Source organism: Lepisosteus platostomus, chromosome 23 (genome assembly GCF_059453375.1).
Source record: "Lepisosteus platostomus isolate fLepPlt1 chromosome 23, fLepPlt1.hap1, whole genome shotgun sequence".
Taxonomy (NCBI): Eukaryota; Metazoa; Chordata; class Actinopteri; order Semionotiformes; family Lepisosteidae; genus Lepisosteus; species Lepisosteus platostomus.
The window spans coordinates 15,772,803-15,790,624 of record NC_142633.1 but is presented as its reverse complement, the minus strand read 5'-3'; the positions used below and the strand labels follow the sequence as shown (position 1 = coordinate 15,790,624).

At 41.3% G+C, this 17,822-nt stretch overlaps 1 protein-coding gene across 4 annotated transcripts in view; it reads left to right on the top strand.

Moving 5' to 3' along the window:
- casz1 (castor zinc finger 1) overlaps positions 1-17,822 on the top strand; it is a 243,477-nt gene that overhangs the window by 104,463 nt on the left and 121,192 nt on the right. For all 4 annotated transcript variants that reach the window (XM_088617342.1, XM_088617339.1, XM_088617340.1 and 1 more), the window contains one exon: positions 17,130-17,182. The gene's annotated coding sequence lies outside the window, so the exon portion shown is untranslated. The remainder of the gene's footprint in view (positions 1-17,129; positions 17,183-17,822) is intronic.

Sequence of the window (17,822 nt, the reverse complement as noted above, 5' to 3'; positions counted from 1 at the left end):
AGGCAGACTTGAATAAGTCAAGGCTAAAAGTTTTCAAGGTTTTGAACAGTTCTGACACCAGTGTTCAGATGAAAAAATAAAGTGCCGTCATTTCTTCCCTTCGCGGAGAAACAGCAAAAAAAAGGAGCATGACTTCTGAGTATGTTAACACACCTGTAAAGAACGCATTTCTGTTAACCTGCTGAGTGTTTTAAGAGGCAGGGATGATGCAATAAAAGCTGTGCTGAGCTATGATTTAAATAAATGTAATACCACCTGAGATCTTGCAGACTGCTCAGGGCTATGACTTTGATGTGTACTGAAGCTTCCTCCCCATAAAGCAAAATAGAAAGGTAGACCTACTGTACATGTTTAAAGAAAACTCCAATTACCATGCAGGTTTGGAGCTACTGTGCCATGCTTCATAGAGCAATACATCAGGCAAAATCCTGTACAGCTCACTCCAAAATGTTGCCTGAAAGCACCTCCAGTACTATTGAGAAGGAGCCCTTGTTGTACTGTGATCTGTTTACCAGACTGATACGCTGAGCGGTACTAATGCTACCACATGCTTGCACATTTTTTAACTTCTACATCCCACTGTTTTTTTGGATCCTATAGGTTCACGCTGGTGGGTGCTGCTGACAAATCTACAGCTCTCTGGGCCAGCCTGCCCAGGCATCCACACATGCAGAGAGAGAGAGAGTGAAAGTATTATCACACACACTCGAAATAACCCAGAAAGCAGGCGGTCCCATATTAGGTAATGAATCTCTAACAGAAAGCAAGTGAACAAGAAATTTATTGACAAGCCACTGTGACTGTGGGCCTGCAGATAGAAAAAAATAACCTTAGCCCTGAACTGCCTCTCTACCCACAATACTCTTGCTAAAAAAAACAGGACCCAGTGTAGGCTCAGTTATTTATACAATACTGTGAAGCAACATTAAGGTTAAAAATATTTTAAGATTCAAGCTTAAATAATATCAGATGCAGTGAAAAAAGTCTGTTTCTGTATTGCTGTTTCAGCGTTTTTCTCCCCATTCACATTTTCAAATCACTGCAGTCTTGATTAGTTTCACTTTGAGAGAGGTGTTTTTCAGCAGAAGGCTTTCTTTGTGGGAGAGTACAGTGTTTGCTTTGCAGTACGTCCAAGAGTGGTAGGCTTTTGTTTGTAAAATATAAGATCCCAGGCCATCTTTTATCAAAAAGACATAAATGTTTATTGGAAAGGGGTTTTTCCAGTTCAGCACTAATACATTTAACATCCTCTTAGAAGAAAAACAGGTTTATCTTTCAATATATAACAGTTATTAATGGTTTAAACCATAGAAAACACCAGATGCTAATTTATGTAATGTAATAATGTAAATTAGAATCAACACACTTAAGCTTATTTCATTCATAGGTTTTCTTCTGTGACTCAAGAGTTTATTTGGTCACCAGCATTAAATTGTCTCAGAATTGTCTGCATCTTTAAAAAAAGGTCTTATCAGATCACTTGCGCCCTTTTTGTGAGATAAAATTGTTCTGCAAATGGACTTCTGTTCAAAAATGCTCTTCAGGTTTCCTTATTTATTAGTTGCTTCCAAAGCACAAGATGGTTAAAATTTGGGTTTCTTTGTACATTGCAATACTGATCTGATATCTGTTGGTTACCTCCTAAGAACTGTGCAGTCAAAACAACAAGCGGTTGCTATTTGGAAATTGGCTTTTGTGAACAGCACTGAAAGGCTAACATACAAAGCTACAGCTGATCATATTTCATAGAGTGGTGTAGATAAAGCTATATAGCATTTCATTGCAATGTCATTGAAAAAGCTAACATTACAATTTTCATCACTACAATGGAAAGTCAGCCACTGAGGCACAGCCTGATGTTAGAATTGATCACAGGATGTGTTAAGTCTTTAGACTGCTGTCATTCAATGACAATTAAGTATGTCCTGCAAGGCACAGCAGTAGACCAGGCACAGTTTATTTTTAAAGGAATTGGCAGTGTATCGGCAATAACTGCTGTGAGAATAATCAGAATGATATCCTTCACCTGATGCAACAGGCGGGAGATTGGTGCAGTACTCAGTATTTACATTCCTGTCTTCTAGAGAACAATGTGATGGTGCTTTTATACAGTACATTAACAAGCAGCAACAAAGACAGTAACTTTTGTACAGTTACTCTTCTAACATTCTTACCGAGTTGTTTTCCTTCTGAATCAGAAAATAAAGATCATCTTATACCTTCTTTTGGCGAAAGTGGACACTCTGCCTTTAAATGCTCAGCAGGACAGCAAGATAAGGAATTTAGTGACTTTATCAGAAATGCCACTGTTTAATTTAAAGGGGTGAGGCACTTAGGATCTGGCACCAGCCTTTCAGTCTAGTGATAAATTTGCAAGAAAGTGGAAAAGATTGCCGCCTGGCTAGATTACTCAGACACAAATATAGAACACAGTGTAACTGGACTGAGTCAGGTGCTCCTTTAACACAAGTGGCTTATTTTCTGATAGTCTAGAAAGTGCTGCTTTTATTCATGGATTGATTGCAGCACCTGATTGACTGGAACAGTAAGTGTTCTGGGTGGTTAATCCCGCCAGGACTGAGGAAGGCTGCTACTTAGAACTACAGCATGCATGTGTTTAATAGAGCTGAGGAAAGTTACAGCTCTGGGCTCACCAAATATGTCATTATTCTATATGGCATAGTATTGTAGTATACAAATAAAACTAGTTTTCTGTTTGTAAATGTATTTCCTGGTTGACAAGTTTCAGGCCTTTATTATCCTATACTATAATATACTGTATCCTTGTGTGCAGTTCTAGTATTGTTCCAGAATGCCATGAAAGATGAGGAGAAAGGGCCAGCTTTTAGAGAGGATTGATTTCCTTTTATGCTTTTTTAATCACCTGTAATATTTTGTAGCTTTTTAATTTCTTGTGCTGTATACACCCTTCCATTTGTCAGCCACTAGGTACAGTACAGTATGCTTCTACCATGCAACAAAACAAGACAGCTCCCCAGCGACTCTCTGCTTTGATTTCGCGGTTCGCTCCTGGGTGTTCAGTTGTGATAGCCCTGCATTCAAAAGAGGTTTATTTTAAATAAAAGGGGGAAGTAAAAAAAGCATCTGAGTGGGGCAGGGCAGGCCATGCCTGCTTGGATGTGTCGTCAAAGGGTGAGGTGGGGTGCGCTGTAGTACATGCGTTGGGGATCTCAACAGCTGTTCGCACCTGGCAGCCCCGGCCTGGCTGGGAGTGTGGGAGCGCCGCTCGGCCCAGCCCGGGCCCGGTCTCCGGTGCTGGCTGGGCTCTGTGTTTCCTCTCGCCTGAAGCTCCGCCGCGGCTCTCCCTGGAGCAGTTGGTTGTGCTGGGCCTTGGCTGCTCTCCATGGCCTGTTTGATGTGGTTTCCAGAAGGCCTGAACTGAGGTCCCGCGCCACTCTTTCTGTCAGCAGCAGACCTGCTGTCTCTTTAGCCTCCATTGACTCCTTTTAACCTCCTCTTACCTTTTATGGTATTAACCAGATGCTTGTGCTATTGTTTTTGTTATCTTTCCAAATTAGGAGTTGATGTCTTCTTTTTCCTTTTTCTGTTTTAAGTCTTTTTTTTCTCTCTGAATTGTTCTGCTTGCCCTTGTTTTATCATAAAATTAACTACTGTACACCTGACTTCGTAAAGAACAACTGCTGATTTCCGTTCCTAGATAGCCCTGAATTCCCAAATTATCCTTTTTCAGTATTTGGAGTGTAAAAGATTTGCTGCTTCTGTTAAAAGCACTGCTTGATGAGCTTGTGAAACAGTTTCAGCCTTTGAAAAGGAAGACATTGCACTGTACAATGGAGCGGTGGCTCTGTGGCTCAGGATCTGCGCCTGTGACTGGAAGGTTGCCGATTCAAATCCCGCGGCCGGCAGAGGAATCCTACTCCGTTGGGCCCCTGAGCAAGGCCCTTAACCCCAACTGCTCCAGGGGCGCCGTACAATGGCAGACCCTGCGCTCTGACCCCAAGCTTCTCTCCCTGTCTGTGTGTCTGTGTCTCCTTGGAGAAAAGCTGGGGTATGCGAAAAGATGAATTCCTAATGCTTGAAATTGTATAGGGCTAATAAAGAAACATTATATTATTATATATATATACATTATATGTACCCGTGACACTTGTCATTAAAGCAAGCCCTCGCTGTAGGTGAGGCTCTGAGAGAAGTTGAAGTGCAGCTACAGACTCTGTAAGGGAATCCCAACACGATTAATGAAGTTGTTAAAGTGGGCAAAACTCAGAGGCAGGAAGAAGCATCTGTATGCCAGGCATGGTGGTGAGTGTTTTATGGATATGTCCTTGTGTGCAACATCTTCATCATCACAACCAATTCTAAAGGTAAAAATCTTTAAAAAGTTGACATAACATTTTTTCAAGATTTCAGGATTTGTGAGTGCCCTGTTTTTTTAAAGAACTCTGTACCAGACCAGCAGGAGCTCCTGGGGTGGGGATGGGGGGGTTCCCTCCCTTGTGTCAAACAAGAGCAGCATTTTTTCAATTTGGCTGCAAACATGCTGTGAAAAGGGGCTCCTAGAGGCTTCTGGGGAAGGGCCTCCACTGTACTGGAAGGACTGAGCTGTGTGAGTCAGAGAACCAGAAGGAGATGTCCAACAAAACGTTGCTCCCTTATACATCACTGTCATGGAAGCAGACTGCGATGTATAAAAGTTTTGCGAAGGCAGTGTCAAGTGTAGTTAAGCCCAGGATTCAAGATTCAGGATTCAAAACCATAAGAACACAAGAAAGGTAACAAAACAAGAGAAGGTCATTCGGCCCATCAAGCCTTTTAATACAATAGAACTAGATTGTCTTATTAATCCTAAAGAGTTGTGAAGCACCCATATTCGAGACCTTTGTGTCCTTTTCACTGCACAGTAAATGTGGAAATGATGGCAGTGGCGTATTCTGCAGCATCTGGGGCCTGCCAGTGTTCAGGCGAAAACATGACTAATTTGCCCTCTGGCTACCATGTTGTTTGCAGGTAGTTTTATTTGCATAACCAGCCTTAATTCAGGCTTAAACGTTGTGTTATTAGCGTCTCGGGGAGCTCTTGATGAGATAAAAACCTAAGTGGAGAGATGCACTCTTGTTGCATTATTGCTTCAGTCCTGGCTCATGGCAGTGCGCTGTTTAAGTGGCTATTACTGAGGGCTGAAGGGCCCTTGGACACGAGCTCGGGCCGGAGGGAGCCAGTGCAGTGCCTCACCTACTGCATGCGCCTGGAAGTCCAGAAAACTGCCATCGTACCGGCAATGGCGATGTAAACAAGCTGCACCAAAGAAGTTGAACCGCTCAGCATCTTTGAGTTCACCGGTGAAGTTTTCATCAAGAAGGCATGCGCATATACACATATAAGAAATGTTTTGCTTTGTGAGTTGCTTTCTCAAGGTGAATTTGGAATCGCAGCCACGTTAACTACATCTGTGTAACATGAGGTAAGGTATTGAATTGTAACCACAGTGTCTTACCAAAACCTCCTCTTGTATAGTTGGTAAGATTTAGAGCCTCTTTCTTAAAGGCTAAAATAGTTCACAAGGTATAATACCAAGACTGTTATTATTGCAATCTCAAGTTACCCTAAATGGAATATTTAAAACCATGCTGGTTTAGGAGAGGGTATTATCTCTCTCTTTTTGTAGCACTTCGGCTGCCTTGAGATTTTTTTACTGTGTGATAATGCCAGAGCTCTGAAAGAGACACACAGATTTCCCAGGTTAGAGGAATGATGCACAGTTATTGTCTTTTTTTTACTGTTTACTTATAGCATCCAGACTTGAAGCATTTCAACCCACAAACCCAGTTATCAGAGATTTTAGGTCACAAGGTGGAATTTTGTTGTTCTTAACCTGAAAAATCGAAGAGAAAGGAGAGGCCAGTCTTTGTCCCCTTTTCCGTGTGTTTTTATTATATCCCGTGCTGTGCGGGCTGCACTCTTGGAAAACGCTGGCAGAGCTGCAGTTTATATTTACTGGATGTGGATTTTGAAAGGGCCGTAGCCATGAGGGAATCCATAATGTCCCTACATGGGGAGATTTCCTGCATATGAAAGGCATGATACAAGTAAACCGATAGGCCAGTGAAATATTTCTCACTCCAAAAAAAATTCCAGAAGCCAGGGAAAGGGATATGCTTTGGATCGGGATCCTGCCAAGAGATTGTTTTGGAAATAAATATCCGTTAGCAAGTGTATTCTGAGTTGTAAACATGGCATTTAGCTGGGGGGAGGGTGCATTTTCAGACCAGTCTGTAAGGACAGTTGGAAAATAGACAGCATTTTCTTTTAAGAGCTTCATCAAGTTTTAATACCTCCTTTTTTTATTTTCCTGCAAACCTGCAACTTTAGAAGGAGGCATCAGTGCGGAACCAGACAGCTGCAGAGATACAAGTGCTGAATGCAGCCGGGGCACAGGGAGCAGGGAGCAGGGAGCAGGGCGGACACTCAGAAGCACAGCACTGGGAAGCCTGTTGAAATCCTTCGCTTGTGTCTCGTTTTCAGGAGCACGCAGACGCGCTCAGAGAGCAGGCACTGCTGTCGCGTCTCTCCCAGCCAGCTCCGGGGGTTCGGACCTCGGTCAGAGAGAGTGCCACTTTTTATTACTCTGTCACCTTCACTGACAGCCCAGGGCAAAGGCTGCACACTATTCTACAGGCATTAGGAGGAGGGATTGCAGTGTTTAATTTTGATATTACCTAGCATTTGTTGCATGTTCTTAAAATTGATAATGTCCTTGGAGGTTTTTCCAAAAGTTCTTTGAAGCTTTTTTCTGCTGACCTCTGGGCTTCAGCCATTAAACTCTGATATGATTTGACTTTCTGCCACGTGGTCCAAAATCTGGAGATTGTCGGGTTGGTGAGATTTGATTTAAAATCAAAGGTTACATTTTGTTGTATCCCGGATCAGTTTTGGGGTTTTTTCTCCACTTTTTGGGGGGAATTTGGCACTTTATTCCCAATTGACAGAGATGGAATTCTGTAAAGACTCTGCGCAAGATCCATATATAAGCACTGCCTTACGCCACCCTGTTCATTTTTCCTTGCTGCTGTTCTTGTTACACTAGCACAACAGCTGCCAGCCCCCTTAGCCCAGAAGCTGTCGCTTCTTAAATGTTACTGGGGTATGTCCTCATATGTCATATGGCTTTATTCCAGCTCCTTTTTGCTAATTCAGATGCTATAGGTAGAACGTGTGTGTATATATAGACTATGAAACTATGTATAATTCTGTAACACAAACTTGTTTGTGTAGAGCAATTTGGTCATTTACTCAGGACTTCGGTATTGTACCCCCTGTTCTGTGTCTTTCTCTGTGTACAGGCTGTGATTTCCTAGAGTATAATATTTTGCCACAAGAAAACCTGCAGATTATATATATATATATTTTTTTTTAAAAGGGATTAAGTTAGCCAAGGCAAGAATTAGCAGCGACGGGACTTTTATTTATGTTGCATTACTAATCATTCCTGAGCAAAGGGAATAGACCTTTCTTGCCTGACAAGTGGAGTAAACTTGAAAAAATAGGGGGTGACTGGAAGATCCTTGGGTAGATGTGTGTGTGTGTGGGGGGGGGTGGGTGTAGTGCACTCGTATTTAATTTGATGATTGAAGTTTTAGTTTTTGGGGAAAAAAGCCACAATATCACAATGCAGAGTTGACAAGCCTGTAGCTGTCCTTGCTCTGAGAATTGGACGCAGTTGCAGTTTAGTTCCCATTTAACCAGGCTAATACATGTCTACTCCGATTAGGATTAGTAGGTGTAGCATGGAATCAGGCAGGGGCCTAGCAGGTCTGATAATCTAATAAATCAAGATAAAAAACTCAGAGATTGGTTTACTGAGGGCCCAGATTTACAATTGGAAATCTCAGAGACAGGGATTAGTTCAGCATTTGCTGCTGTTACACTCACAGAGAGAGAGAGCGAAAAAAGGGCAGTGAAGGCTTTATATTGTAGGATAGACAGGAAGTGTAACTCGGAGTGACAAGGTCAGGATAGGGCTTGTACAAAAGGCTTTGTTACAAAGGCAGATTAAAGGGCTCTTCCACAGTTTTTACACTTTTGGAGCTTGTAGAACATGTTGGGAGTTAATCCTGTCAGTGCAGGAAGTGAAGTAGGTGACAAGGGAAGAGGGACCCGCCAGAGACATTTCTGAGGCTCAGTTTGCAGCAAATGTGGTTTGGTAGGTCTGCCTGTCCTCACTCAGTATGTTCTTGTGTGTATGCATACACAGCGATGACCTCAAACAGAATGACAGATTAGAATTGCCATCATTGTTATAGCTTCTGCTCCTTATTCAGTTTAATTCCGCTAAGAAGCAACCACGCAAATTCAAGTTATTGTGGGTCTGTGCTTCACAGCCAGACTGCAATAGAGTGGTTCTCCTGTTTTTTTTATGAAACTGCCTGAAAAGCATGAAAGGGAGAATGGCTGGCTATGCTCAGTGTGAGAGCAGTATACTGTATTACACTCTTGTGTGAAACCTGTACAGAGGGGCTCCCCTCCTGCGAGGCGGCACAGTGTCCGATTAACCAGGGAGCTGATCCGCTGGCATGGCTGCTGTTTGTAGTTTGGGGTCCTGGGGAAGAGTCATGAACATTGTTGTTCTTTGGGCGGGGTGTGTTTGCGAACCACTTGCAACTACATCTTGCTGAAGAAATATCAGCAAGCAAACGGCAGTGCTCGAGACACCTGAGCATCCCTGAACCATTCCAGTACACTTTAATTCTCTGCTAGATGGCTTGACCTACGTTTGGGATAAAGGCTGAGGTGGATCTTTGCAATCCTGGACATTTAACCCTCATTCTAATCAGAATCTTGATGATCCCCAGTTGTTCAATGCTGAAAAGATGATTTACTTGAGTTTAGAGCTCACTGTAAACTATCAGTAAATATACAGCACTCTTCCAAGGTTACAAGTGCTCTGAGAACAGAGGTTGTTGTTATCAGCTGGAAGGTTAGGAATTCTGAGAATGCGTTGATTTTCATATGTGTACATGTAACTGCACATTGACTCATTACAGTTTGAAAAGCTCTACAACTTTAGAGACATAAAAATGCTAATATATTCTAATTGCACTGGAGCACAAGCAGAAATTCAGCTTTTCAATTCCTTTTGCTACACTTTGATTTCCTTTTTTATTCATTGTTCAATGTGTGAGAATGCATCTCGCCCCTTTTTAGAGCTGTTCCACCTATGTTACAGCTTTATTTAAACTGAAAGCATTTTCTGGGACATTGTCTTATGCTTTTTGCACATATTAAAATAAACATAGTGTTAAATGTCATTGAAAAAATAACCCAGAATTCACAGATGAAGGATCTTTATTTAATTATTCATCAATATGTCCGCAAAAATAAATAAATGCTACAGTTGAACATTAATAGTTTGGTCAAAAAGTTAAGTTTGACACCTCTGTCCAGTTTTTGTTTCCAACTACTTTATATTAAGCTTGCATGTCAGAGTTCACCAGGTACTGCGTCTTTTTACACTTGTGCTGTGAGGCCTGGCCATTTAACATAGGGGAATTATCCTCTGTCTGGAGAGTGGTGTAGAGTGGATCTGAAGCCAGATGTGCCTCTGTGTAGCCATGTTCAAAACCTAGTGGGGGTAGCACTGAGCTCATCACACTCGTGTTTTTGTTTAGCTGGTTCTTACAAAGTAGGTGGCAGTGTCCACTTAAGAGCAAGGTGTTAAGGTGGTCAGTCAGTCTTTTTTCTTGGTGCTTGTGCCCCTGAGGCACCACAGAGGTTTCCTCATACACACAGTGTGGTGACAGTATTCCAATTCATGCTTTTTAGAACTAGCTTTATTTCTAGATATATTCATAAAAGAATATGGAAGCATAGAGTGAAATATACACACAAATTTAAAAGGAACTTTAAAAATGCATAAAATGCTTATTAATATACTGTATTTAATAACTTTTTGACAAGGTGCAGGTTGAAAAAGTAGATCGGGTATCTTGAAATTACACAGTTTAGTATAATAGTAATGTAGATATTCCAGCCAATTTGCCAGAACTTTACTGGGCATTGGAGTTGGTGATGTATGGCCACAGGGCACACAGGATCACTCCTGGAAGGAGGGGCACATTTGCACATGTAGAAACCAGTTCAGAAACTGACCTGCAGAAAGGGAAACTGCTCAAAAACGTCTCAAATAAAATGAGGTGGTTGAGATGCTACCTTTTGAATATATGTCAGTCAAACAATAATTTAAAAAAGTAACTGGAAAGAGATTTTGTAGCTTAAACCCAAGGAGCTGATCTAGCGTTCGGCTGACACAGGCTTTGAAGTGATTGTGTGACTTGATTGAGTTCTGTGACAGATCTAGTCGTTTTTAAAAGGAAGAACTGAAAATCTTATTTTTTTTCATTTTCTGAAAATTGCAGTGAAGTGAGAATGTGTTACATTTATATTCACTTTATTGGCCTGCTGTTGTAAGTTAATATAACTACGAGGGCTGGTCATTGTTGGGACAATAAATAAATAAAATAAATAAAAGCCTACTAGTCTCATGATTGTTTTATTACAATAAAGAAGAGCTAGGCTATTGTATGGCCATTGTTGAACGTGTAATGGGCTATTTACCAGATCAAATGCTGAGACTTTGTACACTGATAGCTGAGCTTGTTTGGGGAGATCAAATGCAACAAACTGCCTATAACATCCCAATCAATACAGTTCAGAAAGCCAGGCTAAAACCCTAGCTTGTCCAAAGAACACATTTTTCCTCCTCAGGAAACTGTTAGCAATATCATTTGGCAATTAACGAGGAAACGAGAGAGAAATAGAGAAGCCAATTACTTCTCTAAGCTAGCTAAAGGCCATTTTAAACTGTGTGCCCATGACATAATAATGTTTATGGTAAATATTTTAGTCGGAGCGAGTGAGTGCTTGGTGTGAGAGGGAGAAAAAAAGGCATCAATCTGAGACTGAGAATAATTTATTAAGATCTGAGATGCGCCAATTATGTGGAAAGGACCAAAAAGAAAAAAAAATCAAACTCTCCAGGAACCGCATACATGATTGCAATCTTGATTAAATCCCCCTGGATCTAATGAGTTGATTTTCTGCTGTTAATATTGCATCTGCTGATGATGGATTCGTTAAGATAATGGAACGAAGCTAAAATATAAATGACTCCCTGTCAAGAAGCAGATTTTCGTCATTTTCCTTCTGACATTTCTACCGGAGGGATTTGAAGGGTCTTTTTGTGCAAAGAATCACCAGATCTGGAATACTAATTTTTCATGTACTATAATAACGCTCCACAGTCCTCTGCCCTCTCTGTAAATATATCCTATTTAGTTGCAGATGTGACAGAAAAACTAAATTGAACTTTTTATATCATAAAATAAAAGCTTAAACCCCAAACCTGATATTTCCCTCGAAGATAACCAGGAAACAAATTCAGGTTTCTTGATCCTGTTCCTTCTTGTGTTGTTTTTTTTGGCGTTCTCTAATTTAGAGACAGCATACAGGCACATGTTTAATTAAAACATTCTAAAACAATAAGGTACCTTTTAATTTTCTCCATGTTTACCAGGGAAATTGAAAGTTAGGGAAGCCAGGAAGCCTCTTTGTGCAGCAACACTCAACCTCCTTTCACATTCAGCTAGAATCCCAGAGAATTTGTGATTTGAAGTTAAGAAAAAACATTCATATACCCACCTCTCTGTCTGTGCATCCATCTGTCTTTCTTTGCAAATCAACTTGATGTCCGTCAGTGTTTCCCTAAACTCAGGGTTTATTTCTCTCTCAGAAAGATTTGCTTGGCTGCAGCAAGTGTACTGGTTATGAAATGGCTTGTCCGTCTGGTCAGTGAGACAAGTGAAACAGCGAGCCTGTTGCACTTGGGCCCATTTTATAAAGAGCTGGAATGGGGATTTGCTGCCTGTGCTCTTCCCGACACAAAATAATTAAACATTCATTCCCAGTAGCCGTGTGCAGATTATCGGTGCTGATTGGCATATTTACCCCTGAGCCTTACCATAGAGCAACACGAGGTGAGGAACTCCAAGACTTGTTTTTTCAGATCTTAACGTGCCAGGTCTTGTCCAGATGTCTGTGGCAGAACCTGTACAAATGCCGGTGCTTTTAAAAATGTTTGAAAAACGCAGATTTCCCCCAAAAAGATGGATCGAAGGTGACGTCGTGATGATCTGATGGTCATGTCCCGAGCGAAAGAAGGGTATGGGAATCGGAGCCTTTAGGATATGTAACTCTTACAGATAAGGATAATCGTTTCTTCGCCACAGCTGTTTTGACTTAAGGGGTTGGTGCCATTGACTAGCTCCTGTTTTTAATTTTACACCGTCATGTACCAAGGTCAGCAGCTTTATTAAAGGAGCCCGATTAAGCAGAAAGGGAGAAAAAGAGGGGAAATAGCAGCGTCCCCTTTGAAAAGAAAAAAGAGAACATGTGAACTGCTGAATGTCTTCCTATCTGTAGCCGGCCTCCCCAGTCACTAGCTATTTTATAATCATCTTAATCGCTATTGTTGTCAAGTTTCATGCTCGGGCTGACCCTTCTTTTAGGAGATTATTGTGCTGCTTTTTTCTCCTGCTCTCCCCCTTTCCTTTCCCCATGGTATTACCAGGGAAACTGTCTGGTTGGGGCTTGCCCCCGGCCCTCTCTTCCCTGTGTCATTTTTTTGTCCTTTAACATGGTTTTCCTAAAAAGTTTTTTAATCAATCAAGTATGAGGCAGAAAATAGGCTTTGTCACGGCTAGGCCCCGGGTCGTGTGATGCTTGCTTAGCATGGTGACAGGTCCTCAAAAGGGATAAAAAGGAATATTTTTTCGGGAAAACCTCGGTTTCCATGGCGCCGCCACTTGTTGCACATCTCCAGCCATTCTTAGCTCCTGCGTGGGCCCAAAATTTCAAAGAGGGGGACAACAAAAATTAGAGCAGGAGGGATGCATTTGGCTCAGAAGGCAGCTGCCCTCTAGACCCTTGCTGTCTTCTCTTACAGGCAGAGGAGAATAGGCTGCAGAATTGACAGCCAAAAAGAGGGCCTGCTAGCTTCTGTCAAAACATGCATAATCAGTGGTATTTAATAAATGTTCAATTTTTCATTGTCCCTTTCCCCATTCGAAAAGTTACTCGGAGAGGACACATAGCACTTGACTGAAAAGGCACGGTAGGAAAAGGCGTTCGTCTTAAGGACTCTGATAGTATTGCTTCAGATTCATATAATTAATGAGGGTTTTAATTGGGTGTGTGGCAAGTAAACTAGAGGGTTTGTGTTGTGTTTTCTTTGTGCACCACAATGTACCGGGCAGGTGAAATCAGTAGACTGGCTGGAGCTTCATTCTCAAAGAGGGGACTACGTTTTTGAAGTTCATTTTTTATGTAACATGGTGTTGGTCCTTGCTTGCTTTTGTGAACAGAGAGGGGTAATCTGGTGACATGCACTGTTGGTGCCACAGTGCTGTTTAGAAGCTTATTTAAAGCACATAACAAGTAAATAAAAATGCGTGTCTGGAGAATCACATAAAGGCATGTAAATGAATTTGGACGTGTTTGCTGATACAAAGAAAAGTTTAACGAATGCAAGGTTTTGCATAAGGTGTGGTCAGGGCTTACCACGTTAGTTTAACATTACTTTGTTAAAAGGGGCTTCTGCATAAAATTATATTAAGACCAGTCTGAGGTGTTTGTACATGGTCTTTTTTAGAGACAATAGGGTTTGTTTCATACCTGCCTCAGAGTGTGCGGTCTGTGAGTGTGTTTAAGACAGTGAGGTGTCTTTCTCTCGTTTTTTGAAAAACAAATCTTGATGGGGCAGGTATTTTGTGTGCCAGGGCTTCCTTAAACGATTTGCAAAAATTTCCATAGCACCACTCCGGCACACACCAGCAAACCACGCAGTGCTTTCATCATTGACTTTCGACATCCGTAATGGAAAATTTCATTTTTGTGTTTTATTGACCAAAGAGAAGTCTTAGTCAGTAAAGTTTTAATGTGTTCTGTACACCAGCACAGGTTCATGTAATACTGTATATCAGCCCCTACATCTGCATGCACTAAGGGTCAGAAAAAGCTCAAACCTTTCTGGGCTGTTTACCCCAATTGGAACGTCCTTTGATGTAAAAGTATTTTACAATTTTAAAATCTTTAATTGGGAACTTCATTTTTGAAAATGTATTTTTCAAGACTGTGATGCAAACCGATCATTCACAGTTCCTTCTTCAATATCTGTAGACCGTCAAGATGTCTAGTACATACATTTTTTCATTTGGAAGAAAACAGAAACCTGTTTTTCTGTACTCCTCTTGTCATTTTTTGCAAAGGTTAGGAGCAAGCTTGGGGGTATTCCTTGATAGTGAATTATCATGCAAGGCATGTGTTTTTTTTCCTGATGAATATATTAAAATTATTACTGTGCAAACATAGTTTCTAATTACTGACCTGCCTGCCATAGTACTGCGCTTTCTTTATGGAACTTTCACAGCCTTGTTTGTTTATCAGCACCAGTGAATGCAAAACAGTCCAGGCGATGTCATCCCCAGCCCCGAGAAGGAAGCTGGAAATGATTTTTTTTAAACAAAAATAATCAATTCTAACGTACCAGTCTGGCTGGTTTACGTTCCCTCTGTACACCTTTACGTGTTTGCGGTAATTGTTTATTTCGTGATTCCTTTTTTTTAATTTGTTTCATTTGAAGACTGGTTTTATTTTCACTTTAATTTTTTAATTTTTTATCAGGAAATGTAGTAGTTGAATATTAAATTGCACTCTGACTTGTCTTTAGATGAGTGTAAATGATGATAGAACACCTGGTTCTATCGATTTATTATTATTATTATTATTATTATTATTATTATTATTATTATTATTATTATTATTAAACGTACTATGTAAGATATGTTTTTGAACTGGAGCTACCAAACAGATATGTTCAGTGTATAATGGCCGAATATTTGCCAACTCAAGATATCGTGACAATGAAGGATTCTGACTACCAGCGAAACAACTGCCTGCCAAAGGTATGCCAGGCAGAAATGTTTCAAATATGCCCTGCACTGTTCCCATAAATCTGCTTGTACACTTATTGTTTCTAAACTATTTCAAATATGGGACAATAGCAACACCTTTACACATTCCTGTGTTTTACAGGCGTTTTTATACGCTTTGGTGCTGTTTAGCAGGTTTCTCAAGTAAGAAAGCCAATATTTTATTATTTTTTTTCCATTTTATGTATTCACATGGGTGTGTAGACTTCTTGCTGTTTATTTCTCCTGCCTATGACATACACGGCTGTAATGTGCTTTCAGTCTCACCTGTTCTCGGAACACACCGTGCAAGATTGTTTAAGGGCCGATCTCGTTATTGTAGGGTTTCTTTCCTATTATTGTAGAGTTTCATTATGTGCGTGTTTACACAGGCTGAGGTATCACAGAGAAAAAGTTCCTTTTTTTTTTATTTGGCGCGCACACGGTTTGATCAGGGGGATTGATAGGGGCTGTAATTTAAAGAGAGGATACTGCAGCCTGGAACAAAAAACAATTAAAGGAAAATGAAAGAAAAGCCCCCAAGGGTTAAAAATAGAAAATTAGCAACATGCATGCTGGAATTTACGGCTCCCACATCCAAACTTACTTTGCCCACATTGTTATGTACGATTGAATCTGTGAGTTCTTCCTCTAAGCTCCTTGTCACATTTTGACTTAATGAAGTGCAACTTAGAAGGGAATTGGGTTCATCATGCTAGTCGCACGCTGCTCCCTTGTTGTAAAAACGGGGGCGGCGTGGGACCGAAGCGCTACAGCGCGAGTCGTTATCATTCCGGTCAGTCTGTTTAACACAAAATTAAACAAAGAACTAATTAGTGCCTCATGAATTAATAACTGCACTGTTTCTGAGTAGAAGTTAGGTTGCTGAGGGGAGATATAAAATAAGTAGGAAGATCAGGTTAGAATTATTAATACTTTTTTGGTTACTTGTGCTCTCTCAAGGTTACCAAACTTTACAAACAGCTGTGCAAACTCAGCTGCTGTCACTTGGACAATTTAAAGGGGTGGGGTGGCAGTAACCCCCCCCCACCACCACCACCACCTCTTATTTTAAAGGAGAAGCGAGCGCTGGGGATGATGAGCTTTGAAATGTCAGAAGAGAAATCAAACCCGCCCCTCAATCAGGGGGGAAAAAACAGCCCGTGCTCGTTCCTCACCCCTTCGGAGAGAATCCGAGAATTTACGAAAAAGTAAAAGAGTCAGACCCTCTTGTGCAGCATCCAGAGGCTGAGTCGTCATCGTGCTGAAACAGCCACAGGAAAATGTATTTCAGTAGGTAAAAGGCACACCTTTCAGGCTGAAATCTGGGTGACAGAAGGTTTTAATCATTGAGAGCCAAAATCTGCTGTGCCACTGGGTAATAGAATATTATTTACCTGTATGTATTCTTCATTTTCATTTTGTGAAAGTAGTACTTGCTGTTAAACTTTGCTTGAAAAAGCATTTGATTTTTAGAAAGACGTGTGTTGAGATAGCCGTGCTCCGAGTGTTTGCTTTTGAAAGAGAAGAGCAGCTCGGTCTCTGGTGTTAAAGGCGCAGGAGTGACAGGGGTGGACAAGCAGGAAGAGGAAGGGGTTACAGCTGGCTTAATTTTACTGCCCTTCTGAATACGCGTGCAGCACCGTGACTTACAAAAAAGGCATCCAGAGCTTTAATACAAAGATCTCCAAGGTCATATTGGCTCATAAAATCCTCCCTTCAATCAGATTGTAGGATTACTGATTCTAAGTAAATTGGCATTATTCACCTTGCATCATTGCTAAGCTGGGCTGAAATATTCAGAAAACTGGTTAACCCAATGCTACACCTGGTGTCCTCGCTGAGGGGAGACGCTTGACAGAGAGGGGGGTAGCAGGTGACTTTCACCTGTCAGGTTGAGATACAGTTACTCTCTAATCCCACTGTCTTCAGTAATATATTGAGGTTAGTTTATTCCTGAGTGGGGGTCGGATTATTTGAGACAGTGGCACAAGATTTAAGTGCAGAGGCTGTCGGCAAACAAGTCTGTACATAATATGTATACTGTATGTACTGCATGCATGTTGTGCATACACAGTTCAGGAATTTGCTGACTTCTATTCTTGTTCTCTTTCCTTTTTCTTACAGGATGAAGTAATTTCCAGTAAAGGGTGATTTGCTCCCGCAAAAAAGAGACAGAGGTAGGACTAATGCACTGACTGTTTAATTAACGATTTCCATATGGAAATCGGCAACACAAAAAAGTGTCTCTCTTAATCCCTTGGCGTCAGTGCACCTCAAGTTGTCAAAAAAAATATCCACTGACTTTATTAGAATTGCAAAAGTCTTGTATCCAGGCTGTTCAAGATTAAATGATATTGTAAGAGCCGGCTTACCAGAGCAGGTGACGTCGCCGCCCTTCCCTGTGATAGCAGGACTACAGCTACTGGGCTGTGGAGAGATCTCTCTTTGGCTCACCGGGCTGGGTCCCTGCTGAGCGACGCGGGAGACCCGGGTTCGAGCCCCCGACGGTGCGGGGCCGACCTAATGCGGCAAGGGCGCCCGCCTGAGCCCCCGTTGCGTTACAATATGTAACACGAAAAAAGAAATGTGCAAAGGGTTCCTGGACTTGCAGAGACTTCCAGTTATATTTGGTGGGTCTGCACTTTCGAACTATCTCCTGTGTCTTATGCTAATGGCATTTCCGATATGTGAGCTTTCGCAGTTGTAAAGAAAAAAAAAACAGGAGCTGTCATAGTGTGTTTCTCTCGATCAGTTTCTAAGGATTTCAATTAAAAGTGCTACCGTAAAGAAATATAGCACTGTCAGAATGCAGTGCTG